We start from the raw sequence: 13927 nt of genomic DNA, 5'->3' as shown, positions 1-13927 counted from the left end.
TACTACTAACATAAATGCTACATATATGTTAAATACAAACATGTGGCTGATAGTACTTAAAGCGTTCCCTGAAAAAAAGACGACCACAATCATCCTGACTTGGAGCCAACAATATCATTTTAACTTGGGCTCTGCAGCAGATAATTCTGAGAAGTTAAAATAAGAAATGAACTTTTAAAAACAGATTTGGTTTATACTGTGCACACTACAGAAGCAACATAAAAACATGCATTACAACCACATTCTAGATGAACTCCAACAATCTTCTTCCTTACCCCTACTAAGGCAAAATGCCTTGGAGACCAATCAGGTATTAAGGTCCAAATTTGCCTCGTTCAATCATAGCCAGTGACACAAACTTTCCCAGCAAATTACTAGAAGCATCGTGTGACCAACTGTTTATAAGAAGAAACGAAGCAAGAATTTTTCAGAGAAGATGATTTGCAATTAAAAAAAAAAAAATCACCCACATGTACAGCAAATTCTTGCATTTCACAAAAGTACTGTAAAGTGAACAGTCCTTAGCAACATGCAAAACTGCAAAATTATCCCTACTTATCTTTCCTTTCAAGCACAGTAGCTACTAATTTTTTTGCTCTCAGTCTCTCTCCTCCTCTCCCTCCACTCCAAGTTCTATCTCACAATTTTCCTCATTCTGAAACACCTCATAAAATCATCATAGTAAATGATATAAAGTATTTTAAAAGCCTCTCCTAAAGAATCCAGAAGCATTTTAATGAGCTCAGCATTTTGGTCAAAAAAGAACAACATTTATTGAATCACAACTGAGTGCATTTAACTGATTAGAAAACTTTGTGGAAAAAACCTCAAGCGTATGTGATAATTCATCTAGAACTCAGCACAATGTGAGTTAACCTGTACCTTAACCGTGCTGTAGGTCATGATGAGTCACTGTTCTCTGGAAGAGCAGCCAGAGCACCACCTGCAACTTGTCAAGAGGCTGAAATGTGATTAAGTTATCCAAAGCTTTCCTCTAGGAGGAGAAGTCTTCCCTTACACAGAATTACTGCATGGATGCATTGACATAAAACAGTATTTCCAAAGTCAAGTATCATTTCACCTCCACGCTGAAAGCAAAGCATAGACAGAATAAAAGGTTCTCACCACAACAGCAAACAATTTGGGTTTATTTTTAAAGGTAACCTTGGGGAACCAACAGTTACACTATTTCCAGTCAAATTCTGCCTCTTTTTTCCCGCCAAGTCCTTTCTCTCACTCTTGTAATAAGGACTGGCTTTGAGCATAGCCATTATGAAAAGTTTAATACATTCCTGTAGCCCTAGGGAGATTAGGGGCCACTGCATGCAAAAAGAAAAAAACATCACAGGTGTCTGCTACATGTGAGCTGTTACTCATCTTCCTTGGAATTTTTCAAAACATCAGGCTAATTAATTATCCTCACAACAACAGCACAGAGAAGAACAAGGTAACAGTCATGCAACTGGAAATACAATAATTATAAAATATTACATATGTTGCCTTCAATGTTCTGACTTAAAGACTTTCAAGATACTTATCTGAGAGGCTCCTTTTGAATCTGAAAAGCTGACAAACCTTCCATCCACTGGTCAAAATAATTGCAGCTTCCATTTCCTAAGTAGTTAAACAATACATCATCTTACATCCCAGGCTTTGAATGGAAACAAATGAAAATGTATGGATTTGTTAAGGCTGGCAGCAAATTAATCTTGCTTAAATTGCTCCCCTGCTCGATAAGTGCGATACACTTTAATCTTCATGATCCGATCCATTTTGTTAAACTACCTTATCAAAATTCCCTTCTTTCTATTCCTTCTACTTTTCCATCTCCCAGTGCAAAGCTGTTGACTGGCAACCAAGTATAACTGCAGAGCAACCCAGTGTTGAGCACCAGGCTATACCAAGTGTCTACGATGAAACTGAGATTTTGCAGAAGTGGTTCATCTCCTTTGAAACTGCCTGTTTGCCTCCACAGACTCCCAAAAGAAACTCTATTCTAAATTTACTAACTGCTCGTCTTGGTATGAATTATATACCCAGAACGTTAGTTTGCAACTCTGTTGCTGCTCTTTAAGCATTACCCAATGCTAAATTCCTATCAAGTACAACAGCAAGTCAAGAGCACAGCCTATAATTCTGTGCCTCAAATGAGACAACCACAGTCCAAGTGCAACATATGAGCTCAGGCACACTAGAGGAACACAGAACACTGATACAAGTTAATGACTGGGAATCTTTGTACAGCTGCTTTTTCAATTCTCTGCTGTGAGCAGCTGATTCCAACAAGAATATTAGAGAGGAAAGCCAAAAGCATCAAAATGCAGAATTTGAGACACGAACACATTTCAGTGAGATCAGTTATAACAGTGAAGTTAGACTGTGCGGAGTTTCTAAGTGTTGATGCAAATCATACTCAAAGATAACAAAGCAAAAGGGAATACAAAAGGTTTCTGGACATCTTAAGTGCCAGAAGAATTATTTCAAACACATTGGTTTGTGTCAAAGAGTTCAAAGGGAAGATGCAATTAAAGTATCACTGTCCTAAAAGAAACCAATAAAGATTTTCATTATTCACGTACCTCAGTTGCTTCACGTTAGTGGTGCTTCTATTTCTGCAACATTTATGTCTGCCTAAAGTACATATAAATCACTTACATTTGCTTATTACTCACACTCCTGGCTTCTGATAAAATTACTTATCAAAACCTAATAAAGCATCATGGACCGTTCTAGACCCAGGCTTAAAATTACCATATGCAGAAAACATTTTTAAAAATTTACAAATGTGTTCTCAGCTCAGAAATGGCTCTAACAATTTCATGATTTTGCTAAAAAAATCTTAACTAAAATTAGTATTCTATGTGTGGGCATACCACTGTATTTTTAATTTTCTGAAGAGACTAAAAAAAGTCCTGGTACTAACCTTAATCTTTTATGGCTAAGTTCTATAAAAAAAACAGTAAAACTCACTCCAACTGCTAAAAAAAGCCATAAGCATAGCTGAAGCAAATGAGTTTGCAGATAGATCCTGATCAGTCCTTGCTCCATTTGCTTGTTTTGGAAAGCAGCATCCCACTCTTCCCTCAAGGAAGATAGGTAAAAAAATCTCAAGTGAATGTTCCTCCTCATTGCTAATGCACAGAAGCTGCTGGAGGTGAAAGCAGAAGCTCCCATGTGCCACCCTTTCCTGACAAACGGGAGAAAATCTGACACCAAGGACTTTCTCAGATGCAGCATCTTTAAAAAATGTCACCGCACCAGCAGAGTTCAGCAGCTGATGAAAAAGGTGACCCAAGGCATCTGCTACAGACCAGGAAAAAGGGAGATGGAGCTAAATTCTAATCACATCCCCTGCTTTATGAATACAACCCTTATTTTATTTCACACTTTGACAGTCCCATGGCTGTCCTCAGACGTGACCCCAACAACTCAAATATTTTTTTCTAATAAACTTTTCTTTCTGTTACCCAGTGCAAGGGTAATCAAAATGCCACTCACCAGGCTCCCTTCCTTACTAAACCAAACAGGACAAGAAAAGGATGAAAAAAGCCATGAGTATGAATGTGTATGCAGAGAACTGCAGAAATCCAAAATTACTGGAGGTCTGAGGAGGGATGAGAATGACAAGATAATTGCAGAGATGCCTGAAGACAAAACAGAGAGAGAGGCAGAGGAAGGAAATCAGAAGAGAAAGCACTCTGGGACATATAAGATGATAAGATAGGAAAACTTCAAAGAAAGTAATCAAAAGAATAATTTAAGATAATGGATACATGACATTTCAGAATACATAGTCTTAAACCACTAATTGTTCCTGTTCTGTGGTTAAATTGATTAGAGTTCTGTGGTTTTCCAATTAAAATACCACCTTAAACACACACCAACTACAATTAGGAGGAAAAGAATCTCACTATGTAATATTACATAAAATCACTTGGACTCTTACAGTAAGGAAGCTGAATTGAAAATAATCAGTTCCATAATGGTTGAACTATCACTCAAAATTGGAGGGTAAGCCAGGCATAACACTTTCTAGAACACTATTCCTGGGAAGGTGTAATACTTATGAAGCTTGATTTTGTGGGGATCCATCACATTCCTATCCTAAGTTTCAACAGGCAGGAAGATGGATGCTGGCTTTGGGTTTTATGTCACCCCCAAGACCAATATTACAGTATTTTAAATCAAAAGCAATAGTGGGCTCCTAAACAGGTTTAATGGAGGTTGGCACATTTAAGGAACAAAAGCACTGTTTATTTTACTACATGCTTTTTTAAAAGTGAGATACATTTGGGGGTTGGGACTAGATGGTCTTTAAATTCCATTCCAACCCCTTAACATTCTATGATAAGGGCAGCAAGAGGAAGCTTTGCACATTGAGACATCACTTGTCATGAAAGGGCTTCCTCAAAACTCAAAATCTGGAAGCATTTGCAGCAGTTCAGATTTCAGTGATCTGACCTGGCAGACTGTTCCACAGCTGAATCCTTACAACCAAGGGCATTTTATCCCCAGTTCTTTGAGCATTAATCCTGGGCTTTGCTAACTGCATTGTACCAGATCCACACACCCATGGGGCAGTTCACAGTCCAACTCAATCTTTCCACTGTAAAACATATACAAAAAATTTTCCTGCACAATCCAGGAGGAACAGGGCTATAAACACTTCTAGCTCTTTATTCCTTGGGACTTCTCCATGTGCAAATAATGGATAAAAACTTCAATCAGTTGAGAATTTAAAATTCAGTTCCTGCTGAACAGAAAATAGATTATATTCTATTCACCTCAGATTTCTAGCCATGCTTCTTATTACAAACTATAGATAAGTGAAATACCACTTGCAGATGAAAATATGGCTAGAGCACCTAACTACATCTTGGAACATGCATGCTCTAAGAGATCACACATGGACTGTTTTGAATTTCAGGTGAGTAACGACAAGAAGAACTGAACTTTTAAGTAAAGACCTACAAAAATATTATTACATCTGTTTACATTTTAGTGAGATAAAATGTCTTCACTCAAATCTATCTAACATTTTACAAAGATCAGAGAGCACAGGAAGTCACACAGATACCCAATGAGTTAGAGAGTAGAATATTCATAGGAGAAAACCTTCTCCCCATATACAGAAAAAGTGAATGTACCATGCAATACTTCTGCTGGTTTTCTGCAGCAAACTACATTTTACCAAATTTTTCAAGTAGTTGCTTAGTACATTACACAGAATGAGGGAAAACTGATCAGATACGTCAGTCAAAGCAGATTACATCCTGTTAATCCATTTAACAATTTAAGCTGTACTTGGCATCATCTAAAAAGTGTAAATCACAGTAGCTCAATTAAGCATTATATCCATCTAGATTAGTTGGAACCAGGAAGAGAAGTATCTCCTTTTTCAGTAAACCTCAGCGAGTCTGAAACAGTAAGAAAAACAACAACAATATTATTGTATACAAGACTACTTTCCCCTATAAAATCATTAAGCATGGAACTCAGTTGAGAAGACTGATTTTTTATCCCTTAATTTCTCCTCCCTTAAAAGACAACTTCTAGCCTTTGACAATCCACACTGGCCTTGGGTCGTCAGTCTGCAAGTAGATGATTTTTGTTACTGGTTTCCCAAGAGGCAACAAATGAGATTTACATTCCAAATGTATTTTGGATAGAGGAGGATCAGAAGGACAAGGCATCCTCAGCAGCAGCAAGACACACAAGCAGACTCTGCTGTGATACTCCCTGGATTCTAATTGTCCTGGCCCTGCTGCTCTCCAGACTGCAGCAGCAGGGAGAGGCTTCACAACCTGCTCTGTACCTACAAGGAGTGATTCCAATGTAGATTTTTCATGGGCTTACTTACACGAGTAAACATTTATCAATTTATCTTGCAAATTAAGATCACAATAATTATTTGACAAATAAAGTTTGCTTGCAGCTTAGAGTCACAAGTCATGAAGCATATCCTGTAGAAAGCTAAATCCTTTGCTCCCTCAATCCAGCTTTTTCTTTTCCAAATGACACATAACCAGCTAAGACACTAAGTCAACACACAACATTTCACATGTGGCTAATCAGATAAAGTCTTTGTTTAATATACAGCTAGTTCTCCACACTAACCTATAGCTTCATAATGACAAATTCAGCCTGTCAACCTAATAGCCCAACATAAAACACACTACTGAAGCTCAGAGTGAGTTCATAGCACACACTCAAGTTAATAAGACTTGTTTATGAAGTTGAGCTAGGTCAAAGTTGTATTTTGCTGAAAGTTATTTAATTACAAGGAAGTTTAAACACATTTTAGGAAATTAAACAGAGAAGTGATGTCATATCTACACACACAGAGATTATTAGGAGAACATTTGACACAAAAACACCATGTAAGGCAATCTAAAACTGTGACATTTACTCAAATTATGACACTTGAGTACACACACTTATAAGATCCTAACAGCATTTTGGGAAAGTCTGGGCATTGGTCAACATGGCACTATTCAAAGCATATGAAGATGGGTGTTCTATGAAACAATGTGCATGTATATGTATTTATTTTTTATACAGACACACAGATATGAAACAACAACATGCACTAATCTTCCTTAAGTGTTGTTTTCTCCTGAGTGACAGTGGCCTCTTGTTTCTCTCTAGATGAAGAGCATTCAGTGGGAGCTTTTCCTAATCCACACACATGCAGTAGCATCTCTATGGCCACACCTGTACCTGTAAGAGAACAGGTGCTGTTCCAGATGCTGAAGCCATGCAGGAAAGAGAGCATGTGCTAAACGTTCATGACTCACAGAACAGGCCTGCCTTGTCCCTAATCCATTTTGGGATTCCCTAGCCCATGGCTTTTCCTTAGCAGTGCTCTGTTAGGGCTGCTGGCACTGGCCCAAGGCAGGCCAGGGAGCTTCTGACACCTGGACAGTGCCACAGTGCCTGTGACAGCACTCAGGTTCAGCAGGTACAGCCCCAGCCTCACCTTACCTTCCCCAGGGGAAGTTCTGCAAGACTCAGAGAGCACAAGAGCTGTCTTTTTATTTTTTCCTTTACAATATAAATACTTAGGAAATTAATTCCATGACTCTAATATTTATGTTGGTGAAGACAATGTAGATATTTTTATTAGAGCAATGAAGCAAGAAACATAAAATATGGGTTTATGTAGTTATGGTTACATTTTAGAGATGATACATTTACAATCTGAACTACTTATTTTTAGCAAGAGAAATCTCTTTTATCAAATTACCAGCTCAAAACAGACTCACATCAATAATCATACAGGATAACAATAAGATCAACCAAGCAGAGGGGCCTTTTTAAAAAGTCTCTTAAATAAAGAAAACACACCATTGAAGAAGTACTTCTGAAGCTGGAATGCTGTGTAGCCTAGCACTATGAAGCTCACATGCTCTTGTGAGAGCAAGGTTAAGGAATCACTCAAAGATGGATTTTTGTGACAATCAGGATCCAAAGGGAGTTGCTGGTTTTGTAATCATTTTAGCACTATTTTGCTCAGCATGCAATATCTAATGCCCTTGATATGAGGCACCAAGTGAATTATCACTTTTGAGCATTTTTTCAGTAGGATCCTTACAGACCACACCGCTTCCCACCAGGCTATGGCTGATCCACTCCACTCACCATGAGGTGCTGCAGCTTCAGCTGTCACATTTATTCCTGGAAAACTCTTCTTTTCTACTCTGCCTACTCTATCTGACAAGGATCAGTCAATGCTTTATTTTTTTAAAGATGCTGCTGGTCATTCCTGGAAGAAAATGAAATTTACTGCTGTATGCTTTGGGATCATCTAATTACAATACTAGCCTTCAGGGAATTTTTAAACTAATGACATTGGATTTGTCAAGCACAAAAACTTTTAATCTGATTTTTCAAGTGGATCCTAGCCAATGGATCCTGGCCACCACAGCACTTAAAACACATTTGACTGTCTTCCATGCAATATTTAGGTGGGCTTCTCATCAAAATGTTAATTTTTGTTACCTAATATCTTTCACCGGTGGTCAATACAAGGCATGTAGGGATATTGACAATGCTATTAAAGTCTTTATGACTGAAAGTCCATAAATCAAATTATGTGTGCAGCTTCACAATGAAAGGAGGCACACATGAAAGCTTCACAAATGAAAGGAGGCACAGACTTTGAGAAATCTGAACCAAAACACTGTATGAACAACTCCCCAGTTTGTCTGCTGATCTCATGATGCAAATCAAGAAACACCAGCTCGACAATAGTTATTTTTAATTTTATTTCAACAGCCTAGTCTTTATTTTGAGCATTCTTTTAATTTCCAGTGCTAATTCCATGACCAAAGCCCCAAACGATTAATTATGTCACAATGACTCCTCCAAAAGCAAACAATTCAGATGATCCATCAATCATCCAGTTTTGGGTATTTCCTTAGTTCTAAAGTACAAATAATGCACCATTTGAGCTATTAGGGTTGGTTTGACTGCACTAGTTGGGTTTTTTGGCCAAATGATGATGGACTCACATTTCAGTTTCAAATTCATTTCCATTGTTACTGTTCACACACACAGCTACAACTGTGCCATGTAAAAACATGGATAAATACACTTCAAAGAAAAGATCCTTTTTCAGATCTCTCTTTCAAACATAATTATTGCCTATTTTTTCAAAACTGCCTACTTTATGACAAATTTATGAAACAAATTATGAAATACAATTTCATAAGTTCATTAAGGAACTGCTATCAGCATTCTAGTCCTCCCCAATCATAAGAAAATACAGTTGTAACACAAAAGTGTGCAAATGTAACAAAACTCAAAATAGTGGCACAATCCAATGGCTACATCCAAACCAGACTTAGCCTGGGTCACTTGTCATTTTCTCCCCAGCACTACCAGGTACCATGAGAAGAAGGAACAGCTCTCCAAGGGAACACGGAGTGAAATGAAGGCTGTGACTACCCATTTGCCTCAAAAGCTAAATGTGTTCATCCTGTCAGCAGGACTTGGAAACCTAACACCAACTTTATCATCAAACCAAGTAACAGGACTCCTAGGTGCTGGAAGGGATGACTGACACACATCCAGGTGTAATGTGAGTGACCATCTCCAGCCAACAGTCAGGGCTTGCACTTCCAACAAGAATTCACAATCCAACTGCAGTCATTTAACACAACTAATCCAAAGACAACATGCAACTGCTGTACTACTTTCTTCAAGTAGGCAACCAATTCTGAGAAAAGACATTTCAAGCACTGATGTCTACATTTCTGTAAAAATATAAAACCAAAAACTGCTATTTGAACTCTTCTGTAAGTACTACAGTATTTTAGCAGCATATCCTACTTCCCCAAAAGATGTATCCTTGGAACACGCATCCATGCTACACAAAGCTGTATCACCATTTTCTATCCTATTGCCAGAGATGCAGGAATTGTCAGCCTTCTCCTCACTGATATTCCAACGGACCACAAACAAGTTGTTGTGGAGCCACATGAGAAATGCCCTGCATCATTGCCTGCATAACCATGCAGCTTAGCTCAATTTCAATGGAAATTACAAGGAGCTTTTCTCAGACACTAAACTCAAATATCAAAACAGTAGATCATGTCACTCTCAAATGCCAAAAGACATGATTAGAGAAACACCTCACATACCACCAAGTAGCTTCAAAGCGCTCAACACACGCTCCCAAGGTTGCAGGAGTGTGTGTCCCTTCCTATTAGGTTAGAGAACTTCTACACTGAACAGTCAATTCTGTTCCATCTTTTGGCAATGATATTACACATTTCCTTCTGGTGGTAGCTACACTGCAGCCTCTCCCCCTGTGATCAGCAAGGGACAATGTGAAGACAAAGGTTACGACCGTGCCACGCATAATGACAGCCGGATCAAATACAATCAGGCTCAGCCACTCCAAGCACTCCATGCTATGAAAGTGCAGTATTTGGAGACAGTCTCAAAGAAAAGATTTTGAACATGCTACTAAATTTTAAGCACATTATTTATATCTCGTTTTCCATGATTCAGTAACATTACCCAAACAGGTGCTTCATTAGCCAGTGGAGTAAATGCAATATCCTAAGCATTCTGCCACTGTCTGACTGGATGAGTTTTGGAACAAACAAAATGCTGAGTTAGATTTTAAAAAAAGAAAAATAAATAGGAATTACACATATTTATTCAAGAATTTAATCTGCAGATTGAGCCTCATACATAGAAATCCCCCTTATTTTGCAGCATATTGAAGCTTTAGCTGCAGTTTAAAGCATGTTGGCACATAAAGGAAAAAGTTAATTTCTTTTCCATTAGGCATTACTACTTAATCTCATAAAGGGAAAAACACAAAATTCATTCAATTTCTTCTCAGGAAATCTGACAAAACAGTATATTGTTTCTGGCTGGCAGCCACTGTACTATCAGAGAGTTTCTTAAAGGTGCAACACTGCATTCTACCAGGTTTGAAAAAACACTGGAAGCATAAAACAAATAGAAATGACCATTAGCTAAATTCACTCCAAAAACAAACAGCAAGAAAGCAAGAGGTCTTTAAGGAAGAGAGAGGGTCCTTGCAGAGGCTGGCAAATGCTCCAAGCCAAACTAAATCCACAGTGCTAACAAAGCACGGCTTTGCTCTGGCATCACCAGAAGGCTGTTTTTATAAAGACAGATGGACAGAAGGGAGGCTTTTCAACTACAATCCTGTCAAGTTAAACTACTACCAAGCAGAAGTTTAAAAGTGGTTTCCAGTCAACCATATGAGCTCCATGGAATCTCAGAGCCCATTTTAAGGTGCTATAAGTAAGGACAGAAAGATAGATACACACATGCAGACCAACATCTAACATCCACCATGGTAGCTCCAGCTGACACAAAAGTAACCACAACATTTTTGGAAATCTAGAGCCTGAACAGCAGAGTTGATTGAAAGGCATCATTGGGATTGTTGCTTTCATATGCTAATAATGACATCATGCCTTATGGCCTGATGCTGCAACCATACATTATCATCTCATAAAGACAGTTTTTCCAAAGAAGTTGAAGACGTGAGCAAACAGCTCACCTGCATATAGGAGGAAGGTTTTTTAAATTCGTCCATGACACAGATTTCCTTCTGTACCTTAGAACTGTAAATAACTACTACTGAAATATTTATAGAGGTTTGACTTACTTTTCTTTTTAAAGTAAGAAAATAATAAAAAAGTGTTAGGGCATAAAACAAAAATCTACAAAAGAAATTTTGGAGCATACAGGAAGCAGCCCTGGATATCAACAAAGTGAAGCAAGGTAAGGCCCGTGATGGTATTTCAGGTACAGGAGCAATTCAGGGCCAAATCTCTTGCAAATATTCTAGCACAATGTAGTGTAGTGCAAAGACTGTCACACAGCACCCCAGAAAAGGGAGGAGATAAAAAAATGTTATAAATACTCTCTCCGTGTTCCTGACATATATCCAGGAACAAAATAAGCGATAATAAATTATGTAACTCTATTACTGACTACATATACCACACTCTCTTTTATTGTGGCATCATACAGGCCAAAAGAGAATTTTATTTTTCTCAAATACCCTGGTTTGTACTGATGTGCTCTGAAAAGGTTAAAGAGAAAAAAACAAAAACATACTAAGAAAGGAACAAGATCTCCACATCAACAAACAATCCACAGAACAGTGAGGACACGAATATAAACCCATTTTTCCCGCACACATAATGTCATTGTTCTATATTCTGTACATACAGCAATAGAAACACACATTAAGACCCTCAGTTTTGAAAACAACACGCTTGAAAACTGCGGTGATCTTTCTTCCCCACCACGGACAGTGCTACAGAGAATCTGGAGAACAGCCGTATACATAAATAAATAAATACACTAAACGGCGAAGGGGGACGGCCCAGAGGAAATAAACGCAGCTGAACACAAAGTGCTGAACGCCTTCCCCGGGCAGGAAACCAGTTATAATTTAATGGCCAACCCCGATTTAAATGAAGCCGAGCGGAACCCTGCGGGGCTCCGCGGCAGCGCGGCGCCCCAGCCTCCCGCATGACGGGGCCGCCGCGGCGGGCGCCGGGCGCGGAGCGGAGTCCCGGGGGTGCCGCGCCGGGGGTGCCGCACCTGCCGCGGCCCGCGGAGAGCCCCGCGCCGGCCCCGCCGCGTCCCCGGCCCCGGCCCGGCCCCCGCGGGCACCGGCGCCCACTCACCTGGCCGAGGGGCGCACTGCGGCTCCGCGCCCGCGGCGGGCTCCGGGCGAGGGCGGCTCCCGCTGCCGCTGCGGAGCCGGGCGGCGGCCGGAGTCACCCCGTCCTTGCGGCACGCGGCTCCCGCCGGCGGCGGCGGCCCCTCCGCGCCCACGGCGGGGCCAGCGCCTCCCGCGCAGGGGCGCCCGCGCCGCCCTCCGCCCCCGCGCCGTCTCAGCGGCGGGGCCGCGCCCCCCGCCCCTCCGCCAGCCCCCGCCTCCGCTCCGGCATCTTCCCCGCGATCGGGCACGGCCGTGGGTGGGGGCGGCCGGGCCGGGGCCGGGGCCGCAGCCCCGCGGGCCTGGGCGGCGCCGGGGGCGGGCAGCCGGTAACAAAGCCGCCCGCAAGGCAGGGGATGCGGGGATGCCGCCCAGGCCCCGGTGCAGCGCCCGGCGCGGAACCCCGGCCCAGAGCCCGATCCGCACCCCCAGGAGCGAGCAAATGGGGCGGGCGGGTGAGCAGCGATCCCCGTGCGGAGCGGGGGAAAGGCTCCTGCGGCTGCTACATTGTTACCGCTATCGACGAGCCAGCGCCACTGAGGTGGTGCTGTGAAACGCCGGGGTTTTTTTAAGTCACACTCAGTTATCTGCACTGCCGGCTATCGGTGTCATCAGCCGTGAGTATGAGCCAGCCTTCACCGGCCCCTCGGTGCCAATTACCCGTCTGTTTCAAAGCAGTGGAGTGCCGACAGCTCTACATTCCCGACTTTTTCCGCAATTTCACTTCTGCTTTGTCGATCGCAATGAATTCAGGATTGTTTTCATAGGAAAATGTGCTTACAAAAAAACCCACAAATGAAACAAAAACTTAAAATACATTAATATGTACAAAACACAGTAATCTAGAGGAAGAGAGATGTGAAACACTGCAGAATCACAGCCCAACAAAAACACGGTAATATCGGTAGCAGGAAAAAATGGACATATTCTTACACTATCAAGGTTATGATTATTATTATCAGACAACACCTCATGCTTTGTTTTCTAAATCACAATAAGATAAAATCTTCCCTCAAGCAAGGAGCACATCAGTCATTACTCCTTTGTATTCCACATCTGTTTTCATATATATATATTAAAAATATATATATGGGAAACTACATGGGTTTCTGTAGACATGGTTTCTTCAGAATAACCAAATGGCAACTATGTTAAATTAATGCCTGTCAAAATAAAAGGTAAATACAGTGCATTCTCAAAGCCCTGGGCTCCAAATCCTTTCTGTAGTGAAGCCCATGGCACTGTGGGCTTGGGCTTCAATAGAAGGAGTGAATTTGCTCTGCAGCCCTTCTGTACTGGAGGAGCTGCTCCAGATAGGAGTGTACGCAGCTGTATTCCAAAGTAGGTCAACTATAAAAGTCACTGACACTCTTCCACCTACCTGAAGCTTTAAAACTTTGGTTTGTTTCTTTTCTGTGACTTGCACACCTTTTGGCACACTGGTCCAAAGTACTTTAAAAAAGCTTAAAGTGCAAATGATCAGTGTGAAAATGATTGGTTTTATACAAATTTTCCCTCATTCCTTATACTGAGGAATGTACTACTGTGATGTGCAATTGCAATAGAAGATTGGATTTACATTAAAGGATCAGATTTGAATGATCATATATAGGTTAGTGTTTATTTGGACACTGTAGACACATCACTCTTTTCAGCAGTACCTTGGCTTAGCTCCAGTAACGTAACACTTATTTTACTTTC

General features: G+C 40.8%; 1 protein-coding gene across 1 annotated transcript in view; it reads right to left on the bottom strand.

The window, feature by feature from the left end:
• HECW2 (HECT, C2 and WW domain containing E3 ubiquitin protein ligase 2) overlaps positions 1–12272 on the bottom strand; it is a 143761-nt gene extending 131489 nt beyond the window's left edge. The window contains exon 1 of the mRNA XM_063162472.1: positions 12192–12272. The gene's annotated coding sequence lies outside the window, so the exon portion shown is untranslated. The remainder of the gene's footprint in view (positions 1–12191) is intronic.
• Between the last annotated feature and the right edge of the window lie 1655 nt (positions 12273–13927).

The sequence above is a fragment of the Melospiza melodia genome, chromosome 8 (genome assembly GCF_035770615.1).
Source record: "Melospiza melodia melodia isolate bMelMel2 chromosome 8, bMelMel2.pri, whole genome shotgun sequence".
Lineage (NCBI taxonomy): Eukaryota > Metazoa > Chordata > Aves > Passeriformes > Passerellidae > Melospiza > Melospiza melodia.
Note: the sequence above shows the minus strand (reverse complement) of the source record. Positions and strands in the feature narration are given on the sequence as shown.